Genomic DNA, 17142 nt, shown 5'->3' with positions numbered 1-17142 from the left:
GTTCTACTGAAGCTGGCTCAACCTGCTCTTGTTAAATCCTAACTATTTTTACACCCTCCTTGATGACTGCAGTAGACTTATGTAATTAGTTCAAAAGGACTCATTTATTTTAAAAGTGGCCAATTAGACATGGCTGCTCATTCCTTAAAATGTGTGTTGTCTATAAAGGGGAGCTTCTTTAAAACCAGCTGCACCATACCGTTATATTCTCACCCAGAGCACCCTTGAACTTTCCTGCACATATGAGAGTAGGTGGCTGCCAACAATGTGTCATGCTGTTAGTATGGAAATGTTTAGTGCTTGGAGAGAACATTTCTTGTCTCTTCCTGTTTCTTTGGTTCTGAGAATCCTGGTTATGAAAGAATATAAGCTCTTCACGGCCTCTAGTGGACAACAGCTAGAACTGCAGGTATATTTTAACCTGTAAATGGATCTGAGGGAAAACTGGGTGTTACCAGTACACATTTTTTCTTAATATTCTTTGGTCATTGTTATAGCGGATTGATATAGACTCCAAAGAATGTAGGTCTCTCAAATAACACCGGAAGATAAACATATGGGGGGGGGGGAGAGAAGTGAAGGGCATTTTGGGTTGCTAGTATAATTTATATCATTACAAGAGAATTCTTTGTCACCGCTTATAAACCTGAAGGGATGCTGAGAGTGAAGTCTTGATTTCCTTTTGATTATTGTCCTTCAACTGCCAGGTGAAGATCAGTGCTATAAGCAGAACACTGGCAATATGGCAATGTGCAGTTCAACTTCTAAGTTTTCAATACATCGCACATAACAAGGCTTATTTTGACTTTTCATTTTTAGATTGGCCACAGTTTATAATAGCAGTGATTACAAACACAACAGAGTATAAACGAGGCTTATTGACAAATGTTTCATGAGAGGAAGGAGAAGCTGTCTCTGCATGTCATTGAAAACACCTTGGTTTAGCATTCTTTCTCATCGTTAATAGTGTTATATTGGATAAGCCCATTAGGTTACTCTATATGGAACAAAGACTGTACCTGAAGAACTGATGTGGGATTAAGCCAGTTAACATGATGGCACCTGTTCTCTTCTTTGTTTTTGGTTGTCTATGGTAATATAAGAGAAAAGGTGTGATTAGCCTGTAAGTCTTTCCTTGGGAGAATCCAAAAAAGTAGGCAAAGATAAGGGCAGAAAGCGAAAGTTGTGGTCAATTTATGTTTGTTAGAGCCATAAATTGAACAATGGTCTGATACAGGGAGAAGAACGCATTCTAAATTTAAGTCATTATCATTATCCTGTCTACCCATATTTACATGTATACGAGACTCTTGGAGAAGAATTTATAGATTTTGAGGGCAGAAGGGACCATTATGAGCACCCTATCTGACCTCTTGAATTAAAAAGGACATAGAATTTTACCAAGTGGTTCCTTCATCAAGCCCATAACTTCTAGTTAAGATAGAGCATATCTTTTAGCAATACATCCAAGGAGAGATACTAGAAATGCTTAGACTTGTCATTTTGTCACAGTGAAGAGTGTAGCTTCAGTGTAATTTAAGTACAAGTTAATGGTAAATGCACTAAGGCTAAGGAAGCTGTGTTTAAAATTAGTGTTTTATACACTATAGGATCGCAATATTTTCTAACTGTGGATCACACAAGAGGCATTGGAGTTCGAAGTTATTCCTTCTCTTCACACATCTCAATTTCAGTATCAATATCCATTATCATAGTGCTGAGGCATTGGTTTAATGAAAATTAGAGGAATGAGTGCCGCCTACTAGTTCATCCATCCCACTTTCTGCAATACTTGGCTTTTCCATTGGAGGTCTTGTGTCCAAGTCTGCCCCTGACTGCCCCTGTTTAATTTATAAAGTCAAATAAGATCCCCTATATGACAGTAGTTTGGCTTCAGCATAGTTGCTCAGGTTTTCTATAAAGAGGAACACTAGGTGCCCCTGAAATTATTAGAATATTATTCTCAGTTTCAAATGCCTTTCTATTTCCTAATGCTTAAAATGGAGTGTTCACCAATAAAGTCTCTTATGGACTGTAGCATTGGGTATCATGTTTATGGACTGTGGCTCAGCTGTCTATATTAGGTACCTATATGACCCCCATCATCCGGGTATCTGAACACTTCATAACCTTTAATGAATTTATTATCACAACATCCCTGTCAGGTAGGGAAGTATTATCCTCATTTTGCAGAGGGGGAGCTGAGGCACCGACAGGCTGACTTGCCTACACACAGGAAGTCTATAGTGGAGCGGGGTAATGAGTCCAGGTCTCCCACATCCTAGCTTGTGTTGCCGGCCCAGAGGGCCCCGAGTGGGCAACAGGGCTCATTGCCCGGTGTGCGCCGCACCAATAGACACACCAGGGTGGAGAAGCAAACCAAATTTATTCAAGATCTCGAAAAGGCACTCAGGAGACCAGCATGTCTCAAATCAGAAGCGCAGCAAATACAAGCAAGTTTCCCATTTTATATTCTAAGCTGTTTTGAGTAAGCCTTTGTTCTGTTTCTCCCTCATACCCCTCCCTTCCCGAGCAGTTACAGCAGGCACACATTGTGGCATGTTAGAAAAGTTCCCGTCTGCATGCTTATCTTCGGCCTTGTAGGCCTGTGCACACGCAGTCTTCCCCCCCCCCCTCTTTCTCCCGTTCTTATCACTACGTTTGCTCGTCTGAGCGAAACTGCAGCTGTCTGCTACCAAAGCTGACAATTACATATTCTGCTTCAGCATTTAGGCTGTGAGCATGGAGGCTGATTAAAGTTCACAAGATGGAGTTACTGTGGCTCACTTAGACCCAGAGCAGGGGAGTTTCATCGGCACTTATGGCCTTCCATCCCCCCGAGTTACCTGGTAGCTATGCCTAGTGACGCCAACACTTGTATCCTAATTCCTGGACCATCCTTCCTCTCTCCACTGGGTGTGGAATATTTGGTAGTTTTAATTTTTTTTCTAAAGACTAATTTTTGAAAGTAAAGCTACAGTGTGAGCTTTTAATGCCATAAAACTTTTTAGAGAGACAAGGTGGGTGAGGTAATATCTTTTATTGGACCAACTTCCCATTGTTTGACTTCCTTTTTTCTTCATGTCATGGAGTTTCCATTTCAAACTGCAAAATTCTCTATGTTCCATTGTTGTTTGCAGTGTTCCAAATAACAATGGTAACTATAGAATTTTGCAGTCTGAAATGGAAACTCGACAAAATGAAGAAAGAGGAAGTCAAACTTAACAGGAAGTTGGTCCAAAAAAAGATATTACCTTACCCACCTTGTCTCTCTAAGAAGTTTTATGGCATTAAAAGGCCATGTTATAATAAAAGATCCCTCATCCATTTTTATCTCTTTAATGTCTAATATCTTGGGACAACATGGCTACAACTACACTGAAATAAAACTTGGTGACTTTTCCAAGAGAGAAAGGTGACATGAGCAGGACAAGGCTAATGTGACCCGACGTTCTCATGGACATCACTCCTGTTTGTGAAAATCTAAGGTAGGAGAGTGATATAAATGAAGTCAAATCTCCCTGCGCCTAACAGTTCAGATAGCTCTCCAAACACTTTCCCCAAAGGTTCTTTCAGTCTATTAATGTTTAGATTACAGGGAGGCCTTCTAAGTTGGCGTGACACCTACTTCTTAGTTCTAAAGTATGTAATTAAGTTTCTTAAATCAAGACTTATTTTAGATGAAACATCTTGGTGAAAATCAATACTTTTCTGGTGCTAGAGCTCTGTCAGTTTTTTGTTTTTCTCTGTAAAGCAGATTGAAAGGAAAACTGAAAGATCATTGAGAAAGAAATATAATTAGTAAAGCTTTGCAGGGGGTGTGGGGGGGTGTCTGCATGCATGCTTGTGATGGAAGAAAACAAATATGTCAATAATATAGATTACCAAACAAAACCAAATATTAATTCTATTAGTTTGTGAAAGGTCAGGGAGACAACATGTCATATCACAGGCATAGGAAACTTTGTCTACCTCCAACAAAACACAGAGGGTCTGCAAGTAATGAAATACTTTGTTTTAAAGAAAAGATTGTAAGTTATGAAATAAGCACATGCCAAATTCCTTTCCTATGTCTTCAGTCAACATGAGTTTGGAGGAATCACTCATTCACTGACAATTAGAGTGGGGCAGGAAATGGTTTTTCCATCCTGTGAAAATTTTCAAGATTTCAAATATTTTCCTGTTCCACATTGGGATGAAACTAAGACCTTTCAAGGTTTTTCCACATATGTCTGCACACATACACAAAAAAGAGCAAGACCCAGCCCAGAATAACTCAACTGGGATGGGGGAGATCCAGGTTGGAGTCCCTGCTCAGCCTGATTCAGAGCAGGGACTGGAAGCAAGGTCTCCCACATCCCAGCAGAGTGCCCTCACTAGTGGGTTACTATGGGGTTTTGGTCTCCTTCTGTGGTTTTGATTAGAAATTCCATCCTGGATTTCAGAAACCTTTCCAATGAAAGCTTAGTTGAAACTGGAACATTTCCACAAAAAGTTTCTGTTTTAGCTAATCGATATTTTTTTACAGAGAAATATTTTGTCAGAAAATTTCTAACTAGTACTACCAGTAACCCTGACATTTGTTCTCCTCTTACAAATGCTTGTTTAAAATAAACACATGATGGGATCGTTATTACAGCATTGTTAAGTTACAGTAAAAGCAATTTGTTAGAATGAATATTTATTATGTGATTACTCTGCCGGCAAATGTTTTTAAAGGCTGAAGTAGGACCATGTTCTCAAAGAGCAAGTATTTTCCTGTTTTTATACATAATCTCTGAATGTGATTAATAGCACCTAACTTGTTTCCATGAAAATCCATGTTGAAATCTCTCAAGGGCACATGATAGTTTCCAGTTGGTGAGAGTTCTTAAAGAGGCCCTGTAAATTGTTAGCCTACCTCATGGTTGCTTTTGTCATAGCAGAGGGCGGTAGGTCCTACGTGTGTGGCAGTATTGTGAAAACTGAGATTTTAATAGGATTATCAAGTAGTGAGAGGGGAAGAACCGGAAAATGTTGGTGTCATATAGGTCCAACAACTTCTCTATTAGGATTACTAAAAACAGTGCAACTGAGTAGCTGATCTTAAGCAAGCAGTATTGTTTCCAGTCTCACTAAGATTAAGAACTTTTAAAAGCAAGGACAACACAGTGTTAGAGCTGCCATGGGGTATTTATGGCCATGCATACTTCAGATCTGAATCCTGAAGTGCTGAGCTCTCCCTGCAAGGGGTTTAGCAGTCTAGAATACTTACTAGCCATAATAAAAACCTTTCTGCATTTGAATGCTGCTTCTTATTTATGCTCTGGAAATACATTTTGATCACTTTTTAAGGAAATGTATGACAAAAACATTTAAATGTTTGTTTTAATATACCATAAGTTCTGGAGCTCTTGACTGGATAAGGCAATGCCATATTTATTTATATATTTATTAGTACAAAATACTCCGGAATAGAGTAGACTCATTAGATAAATAATATCAAATAATTACAGCCTGAGGCAGCAAGAAGCTACTGTTAAAAATCGGTGTTTAGGGATATTGCACAATCAATGATGTATCATTAACTGTAGTTCTCCTGAGGGTGGAGAATGAGGAAATATCACCATGGGCTATGATCTTCTCAGATTTCGCAAGAGCAGGCTATAGCAGTACTTGGTGCAAGCACCTCAAAGAAAACGTGAAGTGCTGCTGTTGCTAATTCCCTAAGTGGCTACCTACTTTTCTAGATAGCTCTGAACTAGTGCCCAGTGGGGTGTTTAGGGAGTATTGTGCTCCTACAGGTGTTGCAATTGGACAGCCACTTCAGGCTATTAAAGGTCCCATAGCACTTTGTGCAGGAGTAGGGGTAATTACATTCTGACTACCTGTATTTCCCTTGCAGTTTAATTTGGATACATTATTTTTAACTTCCTATCCTACACTGTTGTGCAGCATTGCTGCACGTGGTAAATAGCAGACATGTTTCACACCAGAGGCAGCTGCGCTTCAGTGGTAGAAGAAGAGAATTGCATATCGTTTGTTAATTGCTTTAGGATGACTGATGATGATAATATATCAGGCTTAAGTTTTAAGCCATAGTTAGGTTTATGATTGGTGTCATCATACATTTCATTTGCATATGGCTCTTGAATTCCAACTTTCCTCACAATAGAAAAGATAACTTTACTAGATGCAGTTTCTTGGCAACTGCAATACCATGCCAGCTCCTTAGTGCATTGTGTCTTGAGGACAGATGCTGATGCTGAACTTTTAATTCCTTCTCTCCCTTATTACATCCTTTTTAAGCCTTTTATGTACAGAAGGGAATTAGCACTCCAGACCATTATTGTTTGTGGTGTTTTTAATTACTGATTTTCATGACACCCAATTAACTTTTTGCTGTGAGCAAGACATTTTTATCCCCTTAAGCAAACCAGAAATTAACATTTGAATATGTACTTTTAAAAAATGTTTGAATCATACAACACTTCCAAGAGTTCTTGTCCCTGAGCTCTGTAGAGCATTTGAATTGGCTTACACAAATTATTATGCTCTGACATTTACAAGTTGAACTTGATGTTAAACTAGGCTCATGTCATTTAAATACCTTAAGTGATATTTTAGGCCCTAGAGCAGGGGTTCTCACAACAAATGTTTTGGTGGCCTCAGAGTGCGGCCACCAACTGTTGCTGGTGGCCGCTCTGATCATTTTTCCTAAAATACTTAATTAACTTTAGGAAAAACAAATAAATATACACATATAACTGCCCAAGTCATTGTAATTTATTTATGTAGGACTTTTTTTTGCACACTCAATAATAAAAATAATGTACAGTTGTCTCTATTCTTTACTGGACATAAACAGAATAGAAACACAAATAAGGTGCTTTGCACATTCTTGTCTTTTTTCTTATTGTTTCTTTTGCTTCTTTGGTTGCTTTTTTTTTTTTTTTTAAACGAACACAAATATCACTTTTCACAGCAGACTTACTCAGCCGTGGCAATCCCGGGGACAAATTGAGCCCTGAATGGGGAGGTGGGCATGGAGGCAGCAGGAGCCAGGGGCAATGGGGCACTAGGGAAGGCAGCAGGGGGAGGAAGGGATAGTGAGCTTGGGGAACAGAGCCCAAAGCCCCATAGCTGGAGCCTGCCACCCCAGGGCGGAAGCCCAACCCCAACGCCCCTGGGAAGGTGGAAAACTCACTGGCTGCCTGCTCCTCCAGGTTTTGTCTCCACTGCTTTGTGCCCCTCCTCCCCCCCACCAATAACCACCCAGAAGGCTGTGGCCACAAGAAAAGCCCCCTGGTGGCTGCATGTGGCCACGGTGGCCACATTTGAGAATCGCTGCCATAGAGTTTACTTACAGTTTTACTGCATTCTGCAGTTTTAGTGACTCATTTTGTGTATTGGATGTCTTTGATGGAAGGGGTTTGCAAATCCTGCAGTCTTGTCTCTCGTATTATAGCAATCATGCAGGCTTCGCAGCAGTGGCTCTGAAGGATGGTGTGTAAAGCAGAGAGAGACCGTTTAACTTTCATATGCCAGATTCAAGCTGCTGAATTTAGAGTTAGAAAACATTTATATTGGCTGGTAATATGTGACATACAGATATGCCAAAAAAAAACCAACCACATGGGTTCTTTTTTTCCACCAGGACAAATAATTAAAAGGCACAAATTAATACAAGAAATCAAAAACAACAGAGGTCTTCTTGAAAAAATGTGGAATTTTGGCAAAGGATGTGTTGTGCATACTTTAATCCTTCACAGTACAAATTTTATAATATCAAAAACGCAAATGCATCCCAGTTTATATCTCCTTATCTAATGTAGATAGTACTGTTGTTCTACTTTACACAGACATTGAGACTGTGAGTGACTAAAAAAAAAAAATCTAGCTAGCTCCCGCAAGAGCCTTCTGGCACAACAGTGCTGTTAGTTGATGTGGGCAGGGAGATGGGGCCTTTACCCTCAGTAAAGGGGAGGGAGGTCTGTTATGACTGGTAGCCAAAGACCCCATTTTTTCCTGTGAAATTTTTCAGCAATGTTCAGTCAATAATCTCTACTTGTGACTGTAAATTTTGAAATATTGAAACATGTTGGTTTGATTTTAATCAAAATTTTCATTTCGACCTAGTTTTCAAAAAACGAAACACTTTTTCGAAATTTCAGATTTTGTCTCCTACTTTCTTCCCTTTTTTCTTCTTTGCCCGTGAATGCGACAGAATGACTGAAAGATGCCTCCATTTCCCAACTCCCCTTTTTGCCCCCTTCTTCAACTCTAACTTTTCAAAACTTCTCCAAATTTGGAAAAGTTACAGAGTGGAAAAAGGTAAAAAAGAAAGGGTAAATTGTGTGTATGTAGGAGGAGGACCCCAAACCGTAGACATTTTTCATTTCTTTGCATTCAGTGGCAAAAAGAAACAACAAAAATTTGAAATTTTGAAAAAAAATTGTTTTTTGCAAACTGAAATGAAAGGTTTTGTTTTGTTTCAAAATTTCTAGTCAAAATGTAATCCAAAATTACCTCTTGTTGTGGAGAATTTCATTTTCAATGAAATCCCATTTTTCCACCACTAAATTTTTTGATTGATAAATTTCAACCAGCTCTAGTATCTGCCTTGTACTGTAAAGGTGGTACAGAACCTCTATTTCCTACTGGACTTATATCTTCTCCTGGACTCCAGTGGCCAGGAATGAGTTTCATCTTCAGCTGGCAAGAGATGCCCTCTTCCTTCTTAGCTGCTGCCCTGGTCTCAGTGAGCCACATCTTCATCACCTCAAGCTTGAACTATTGCCATGAGCTTTACCTTGGACTAATCCTGAGGACAACCCGTAAACCACAGCTGGCCTTTTAGGTAGAACAGACCAACAAAGCACATTATACCAGTGTCCTGCTCTGGACACTAGCTGCCAGTTAAGTTCCAGTTTCATTTAAAATCCTGGGGTCCTCATGTTCTAGAATTATAAATTAGTGAAGAACTGGATTTCAGAGGCCACCTCTCACACTGCACCTAATCACGACAGCTACATTGAGTAGATGATGTGGTTTACAGAGGCCAGATTTGAACTGGTGGGTGAGGAGGCAAGCTCAGAACATTCTCAATTGAAGGTTAGTACCCAGTCCTGGGTATATACAGAGGATGTCACAGTATGGGAACAAGCCTTTAATCTGCTCTGTTTTAACATTAGTTTTTTAATTCTGTAAATATTATTCAAATTGGTATTTACTACTGATTGGTCTCATTTATGTAACTTCAAGTACATTTTAAAGGTCAAGCAAGTAATTTTAATCAGAGTCCCATGTGTTTTGACAGATAATTATTGCACACACAATGGCCCTAGAAAGTTGATTAAAAAGGTTTTTCCTTACAGCTGTGAATGAGGGGTAGGGATGGTGTTGCCTCTCTTCTATATATGCAGAGCAGCTACTGCTCCATCAAGTTACTGGCATGGATCAGCCAGTCCATCCACAGGAGAGTCCTATAGCTGCAGCAGTTCAAATCTGAATCACAGCTGCTTGGACCAGTGCCCTCAGCACTTGTCTTATGGCTGCCTATTGACAAAGCAGTAGCTCTATCAGAAGATGCATGGGGGGGCATGCAGGGTCATGTGCCCCCCCAGATTTGCTGCTTGGCTTGTACTGAGCATACTCACATGGAGTAACACTGCTGACGCCTGCTGCCCTCACTCCTCCCCCCCCACTATTGGCAGGCACGGGTCGTCTCCCCATTTTCTACCAAGCCTTCCCAGAAGATCAGTATGTGCTAGGCTTAATGGTTTCCAAACTGTGATATGTGAAGCACTTACTGGTGGTTCGTGGAGAGCTTACTGATCCCAATGTGCTGGCTGACCTCATTTTCCATCTGCGCAATCATGTTCAAAGAGACTAAAAATACCTATAGAAATGTGGGAATATCCATCAAGGGCCAGAAGCAGGGTTGAATGCCAAACCTTCAACATTGTAACATATAGACAGCTACTACTTGAGATAAAGGGCTACCTATAGCTGTTTGTGGGTAATTCACCTACCATTGATCCCAACTGAGTGGGGGGCAAATAGGGTACATCAGACAGTGGGTTACATAAACAATTGCTGCAGTTCCTGATGCAGACTATACCTGGTGGCTAACATAGGTCTCTGCAGTAATTTTTAGTTTCAATAGCACTGTCTCTTGACAGGAGTTGGCGGGACATTTTAGAGTATTTATATGAACTGAAGAGCTGATTTATTTTGTCCTTTGGCATATAGGCCGTAGTGCTAATTAAGTGCTAGCACATATTGTATTCTATTATTTGTTAAGCACTGATAATGTGTTCAGTGCTGCACAAGAAAAGTAAAGAGAGTCTCTGCCCACACTGAGTCAATATGATAGTAAGGGTTCCTTGCAGCTGGAGCTGCCAGCATATACAGTATATCCTCTTGTTTAATCTATCTTGTTAGTGGCAGGGAATAAGAGCATATCCAATATAATGGCTGTCAAAAATACTTTGCATTGTAGGTGTAAATTTATCTCTTAAAAATGGCAGCCTCTGATTCTGAGCAGATTATTATATAATACAATTCACTGAAGCAGTGTATTTTGCCATATCCTCCCACTGGAATAGAGCAGAGTGCTGTGCTACATTAATTAGTTCCTAAGCCTTGAAGGTCACAATGATCTGGCCACTATTTTCCAGTATTAGTGATTTTAATACATGATTGACTTTCATGTGTACACCATTAAAATGAAGAATTGTTTTTCAAGTTTGAGATGGAGCAGCAGGTTTTTCCTGTAGTATTTGCCATAGTTGCACAGCCAGTGTTAAAAGGGATGATTTATAGAAAATCCAGCTGTGAGTTTTCATTTCTTCAAGAGCAGGAGGCGGGACTAGAAACCAACCTAAAACCAAGCAGAGCAGACGAGAAATGATGTAGAGCACAGCCCCACAGACAACAGCTAAGCATCGTGGATTAGCTGGCAAAATAACGAGGAGGAAGCTGCACTTAGTGACAGAGAAGCCATCTGTCAGAATCTGAGAAGCAGGTTTCAAGAAACCAGAAAATGAAATACAGAAGAAAATGATTTTGGTTCAAAGGTACAGTGAAGCCTAAGGATATTTGTAGACAGTAAGTTTAAATATTGTAGTAAGGGTGTTTAGTACAACAGTTAACACTGTTTTGAGGAGCTTTTCAGCTTTGAAAACAGTCCTGTCTCCTTTGTAGCCTATCTTTTACTTAAAAGGTTTGAATTACTTTAAAGATGTTAAGAGGCTTATCTGTTTGAGATGGCTTGTTTAAAAAAAACTTGCAAACAAACTTTCAAATTGCTAGTATCCTCCACTTCAGAAGAGTGATTTTGTTTAATTAACTTAAGGGCACCTCCTGTAGTGAACAAGAATTATTTTGTAATTTTTCTGAAAGACATCTTTGATGAAAAGCTTGCTTGGTCCCAGATGTGAGCTGAAGGGGGTAGGTAAGAATAGTATTGTTGGAGAGGAGGTGAGAGTTCCCACCCAAATAATTATAGACTAACTAGAACCACAATGTATAAACATCTTAAGCTAAATTCTGCCCTTATTTATATTGGTGCAAAATCAGGAGTAAGTCCACAGAAAATTATTCCTGATTTAACTCAGGGTAGTAGAATGTTGTTCCACATTTCTTAAAGCAGAAGAAATCCTATAGTGCTTCACAAAATATATTTTACTGTTTACAGAAGACTTGCTTAAAAACAATAATTAGAATATTTTTTAAAATGCACGTTACATAGCACCTTTTGTCATATGTTTCTGAGAGCTTCCATCCTTGATATGAAGCATTGTATATGATGTTGTAAGCCATTCTATTGTTTGATGTTGACACGCTTTCAAATAAGGCTTGCACTATTTATAGGTATGTATTCCATTCAATTTGGTGGTTTCTGTTTTGTTGTACTCTGCCTAATTTCAAAAGGTTTTTGAGGCTCCAATTTGGAATAATAAGGTTACATTAGCAATAGCAGAGGTGCATGATAGTTCCAAGCAAGACCCTAGGAGGCTGCTTTATTTGGAATTCGACAATTCTATTACAATTTGTACAGAAAAATAACTTGTTGCAATAGTTCTAATGTACTGTCTGCTCCATGCCAGTAGTGGAAGCATTGGCTGTAGACTTAAAAGAAAAAAAACCACTCAACATTATGGCCCAATATGGATGACAAAACATTGTAGCATGTGTGGGAAAATGGCTGCAGTCCAATGTCTGGAATCATTTATCTTCTAGTAGAGTCTGGAAGATGACTGTTTTATGTATTTTACAGAAATCCCTGCTGATTGATTTCATTTACTTAGGGGGAGGGGGCACAGAGACTGATTATCGGGACAAATGGAAAAAAAGTGAATCCTTTACAGTAACCCTGACATCCTGTTCTGGTTAGATTTTTGGCACTTTTAAATGTGATCTTACCATCCCTGACAATCATGTGGATCTTTCTTCTGGTTTCTTAATAAAATGTCATCTTTCTCCTCTTCGTTTTGGGTCTCAACAAGCCAAAAAGTTGTGGGTTCTGCTTGCCATCTCTTTCACTAGCTTAGCCTTTCTCCAGCAGTGCATGGGATACATTTTGGAAATTATTGCTGAAGTCTGGAGGAAAGAGAAGAAATGGAAATTGATAACATTCTACATAGCCTATTGTGGGAGTGCCGCATACAGTATGCACAGCTGTTTGGAGAGATAGGCGTGAAATACTTTGAGATAGGTGGTCTGATTTCCTATCCATGGAACAAAGTCTGTTTTCAATATGCAAGGATTTCTTAAATAGCTGCATTACAGTGGCAATCCTATGCACTGAGATGACAATATAGGCCAATATTGACATTTGTTGTTAAAATAGCCATAATTCCTGGTTTTTCTTTATTCATTTTAGACTTTGACAAGCATCCTAGAAACAACTCAGATTCGCCTTAACATCATTTCTTCGCCTCATCTTAATGTCTTTTTTTTTTATATATGTTGCTGTCTGCCTGCCTTCCTGGTATTTGCATTTAAGTCAATTGTTCCCACTTCATAGTCTCCTCACTTGGCTCTGTCCCTGCTATACCGTCACAGTGCTGATTATATATCAGCCAGATCCAATACAAACTTGCTCTAATAGCACAGGAATCCAATACAAACATTTTTATATAATTAAACGAGAATAGGAGCTGAGTGGTATATGCACATGCACTTACTATCAAATAGAGTGCTGCTATTTTCAAAGATTAACAAAAGTAAAAAAGCAAAATTGGACTTTTTAAATGTCAGTGCTATTTTATTTTATTCCCAGTAATTTCACCACAAGGTCCTCTGCTAAAGGCTACAGTATACCTGGCAGGGCGGAAGTAGCAAAACAGAAGGCTGGGGAAAGGGTGAAGTAGTGGATCTCCCCACATATACTCAGTCCCCACACATACACATTCAAAACATTCAGGAGGCTCTAGCTTGGGGATGGGGAGGGGGGGGAGAGAGAGAGAGAGAGAGAGAGGAAAAGCTCCCGCCCTCTTCCTACCCCAGAGAGGAATAGGGGGCTTCATATATTTATCAGGAACCTACTAGCTAGAGGTGGGACTCCTAAGCAGTGCCCAGAAACTGTACCCTGATAGGAATCTCAGGATCCCAGAGTTTTGGCCCTGGTCCTCTTTCTCTCGTCTAGATTTTGTCACTGCTATCCAGGTGCCTGGGAGGTTCTTTATCCAGATGCCTTGGGGGTAACTTACCCCCTCTGTCTATCGAAACATTTGTAACATGCTTATTATTATCAGTTTGTCTCTTTGTTTGCTAATATCATTTTATGTATTGACCTCTGGGTAGTAAGTTGATTTCTTTGGATAGTAGGTCTCTGGTCATTATTTTCCAGCCCTGGTTTAATATATACAACCAGATTTTCAGTACTGATTTCCATGGAGTGATGATAGTTTACACAAGCAGAGGATTTGTTCCATAGTGTGTAAATAGAATCACAGAAGTTTAAGCTGGAAGGGACCTCAAGGGGTCATGTAGTCTATCCCCCATGCTGAGGTAGAGTTAAGTATACCTACATTGATAGTTTTTTCCCTTACGAGTTTGGCTTCATCTTCACCCCATCTACTGTTGTATTAATTTTGATGGAATATATAGGCCCAGCGAGAGACAGGTGTTAACATGACCCTGTAACTATCCAACCTTGATTTAAGAGATGACATCAACTTGTAATCTTATACCCCTAGAGACACACGAGCCAAAACAAGTGATTTCCAGGCCTGTGCACAATTAGTAGGGTTGAAAATCAACACAGAGAAAACTAAAACCATGAGAATGAACACCCAATAGGGAACACAAATAATACTTTCTAGGATTAACATAGAAGAGGTCCAATATTTCAAATATTGGCCTCATTATAAGTACAACAGATGGAACAGACAAAGACATTAAAGCCAGAACAGTGAAAGCCAGACATGCCTTCGTAACTCTAAAGCTGATCTGGAGAAACAGAAAACTTGCCTTGCAAATTGAACTTTGAATATTTAACACCATTGTAAAGTTGGTCTTACTATATGGCACTGAAACTTGGAGTCTTATTAGATCCTTACTATCTAAACTCCAAGTTTTCATAAATGCTGCATATAGAAATCTTCCATATCAGATGGCCAGAAAACAAACAAACAAAGAACGAACTCTGGAAGAGGATGTAACAGAAACCAATAGTACAGGAAATTATGGAACGAAAATGGGTAGGACATACACAGAGGCAAGACAAGAATAACATAACAAGATAGGTGTTGGACTGGATCCCCGAGGGCACAAAGTGACAAAGTAGACCAAGGAAAACATGGAAACACACAATAGAAGCAGAACTGAAAGCTATCAAAATGACATGGGAAGAAGCTAAGACAGCAGCGGGAGACCAGCAAATATGGCAAGTGGTGGAGAAGGCCCTATGTTCCACATGGAAAAGAGAAGCATAAGAGAGTAACTGTCCAACATTAAAAGTTTTAAACCAGGTTCAAGTTTTGGTATACAGAGACATCAGCATGCTTAGTACCATGGCAGACACACCACTAAAAATCTTTTAAACCTTTTTATTGAAGATACAGAAAAAGAAGGGAGGAAAAGGTTAAAGCATTTGACATGTAAATTGTTAAGTAAGGCTTTCATTTTAACAACATCCCTTGTTTCCCTTTAACTGTGGAGAGTCTTTAGAAAGAAAAAACTCTTTGTCAATAGTCTCTTAGATGGGAACCACTTTCCCTGTTGGAGGAAAAGAAAAAAAGTTAGTTAAGATGGTGGAGGTTATTGTTAAAGTTTGATCCCGTTTCCTAGAAGACAAAACAAGACAAACACACAAAAGAGAGGAGAGAAAAGAACAGCAAAAACAGAAAATGAAGCTTCTGTCTCTAGTGTTGACTCTCCCGTGCAACCTCACTGCTAGAAAAACAAATGTATGGCACACGGTCTTATTAGCCACTCTGAGGCCTGGCAAACTTGTACCAGTGTCAGGTTGCTTAGAGCATTGCATTTAGTTGCCTCTTTCTGGTCACAGGCTTACAGCAATGTTGCCAAATATACAGTCTTGGCTGGCTAAGCCAGACTTTTCTTAGAGGAAAGAAGAGAGGGGTAGGAAAGAGAAGAAATATGGCAGGGAAGGAGGAGGAAACAAATTCTCACATCCCAGGTGGTAGCTGGATTTAGCCAGAGCCGTTGGAGGTAGAGATGGTGATGTCATGTGGGTCTCTCTTTTTGGTTAGAACATCTCTCAGGATCAGAATGATGAAGGCCCAACAATGTTAAAGTAGATCTCAGGGTCCCAGGAGAGAGTGGGGGTGGCATCCATGATGGTAAAACTCAGTGCAGTGGCTGCTGGCAAACAGCTTCTTCTTCTGGATATTTTTCCCCAGTATTTTCTTGTAAGGATCCCAAAATGGGTGGAATAGCCCATCCCCTCATTATTTTGTTCACCAAGTAGGCCTAATTTCCAGCCCATCCAATGTGGTCCATTAATTGCCGGTCCTACACTTCTCTTGTTTACCAGGCATGATGATAACACAGTCCTTGAATTATACCAGTAGGCCTTTTTGTATGGATTAATACAGTCTGTCTATCTCCATTTTGCACTTTTCCCCATCAACATATGTAGTTATAAGCTATTGTGATACTTTATGAACTCTCATTCACTTTTCACAACTGAGCTCATAATTGGGTAAATTTGTAGGCCCTATTATCACAACACTACTTCACTACCACTTCCACTTTCCTAGCTTTAAACTCCTAACTCCCTGTATCAGTGGGTATGTCTACATTGAAGCTGGAAGGGGTAATTTCCAGCTCTAGTAAATATATACATGCTAGCTCCCATCAAACTAGCACACTAAAAATAGCAGTATGTGCCGATGGTCTCAGATATGATGGTAGGGTGGCTAGCCCCTCCTGCTGCTTGCACCGTCATGGCTACACTTCAGTTTTTAGCATGGTAGTCTGACCAGAGCTAGCATTGGTATGTACACCTTCCAGCTTGAATGTAGACAGACCCATAGTTACTGTGCTCCTGGTAACTGTGTTGGGACACCTTTTAGCAACTCTGTCACTTTCACTTTTTAAGCTAATGGATCTAGTCCTTCCCCTGCCTCTTGGCAGATCTACCCAAAGAGGAAAATAGTCTAGTGATTAAAACAGTGGATTGTGGGTCAAGGCACTACTTTCCTTTCTCAGCTCTACCACTTAGGGCTTGTCTACACTTGAAACACCACAACGGCACAGCTGCAATTGTGCAGCTGTGTCATGGAAGCACTTCAGCTACCTACGCTGATGGGAGGGGTTCTCCCATCAGTGTAGGAATCCACCTCCCTGAGAGGCAGTAGCTAGGTTGATGGAAGAATTCTGCTGCCGAACTAGCACTGTCTACACCATGGGTTAGGTTGGTTTTACATTATTCAGGAGTGTGGTTTTTTCACACCCCGGAGCAGTGCATAATTTGTAATGAAAGAGGTGCCGGGGCTCAAGCAATTAGATGCCGGGGCTCAAGCAATTTATTTAATTTCATAACTGATGCAACAAGCCCAGAGGTGCTGGGGCTATAAACTGCCAAGTCGAGGGGTGCTAGGGCTCAACCCTGGCAAGTCGAGGCACAAATTAAGCACTGCCCCTGAGCAATGAAGTTGGTTTGACCTATCTTTTTAGTGTCGAGCA

At 40.0% G+C, this 17142-nt stretch overlaps 1 protein-coding gene across 4 annotated transcripts in view; it reads left to right on the top strand.

Annotated features, from left to right (window-relative positions):
* LOC112116016 (stAR-related lipid transfer protein 13-like) overlaps nt 1-17142 on the top strand; it is a 361349-nt gene that overhangs the window by 249341 nt on the left and 94866 nt on the right. Inside the window, exon 1 of one of the 4 annotated variants that reach the window (XM_026653542.2) lies at nt 11049-11060. The exons of the other annotated variants lie outside the window; for them this stretch is intronic. The gene's annotated coding sequence lies outside the window, so the exon portion shown is untranslated. Of the gene's footprint in view, nt 1-11048; nt 11061-17142 lie in introns of those variants that run through there. 4 annotated transcript variants of the gene reach the window in all.

This window comes from Terrapene carolina, unplaced genomic scaffold (assembly GCF_002925995.2).
Source record: "Terrapene carolina triunguis isolate 2854851 unplaced genomic scaffold, T_m_triunguis-2.0 Scaffold141, whole genome shotgun sequence".
NCBI lineage: Eukaryota > Metazoa > Chordata > Testudines > Emydidae > Terrapene > Terrapene triunguis.
Note: the sequence above shows the minus strand (reverse complement) of the source record. Positions and strands in the feature narration are given on the sequence as shown.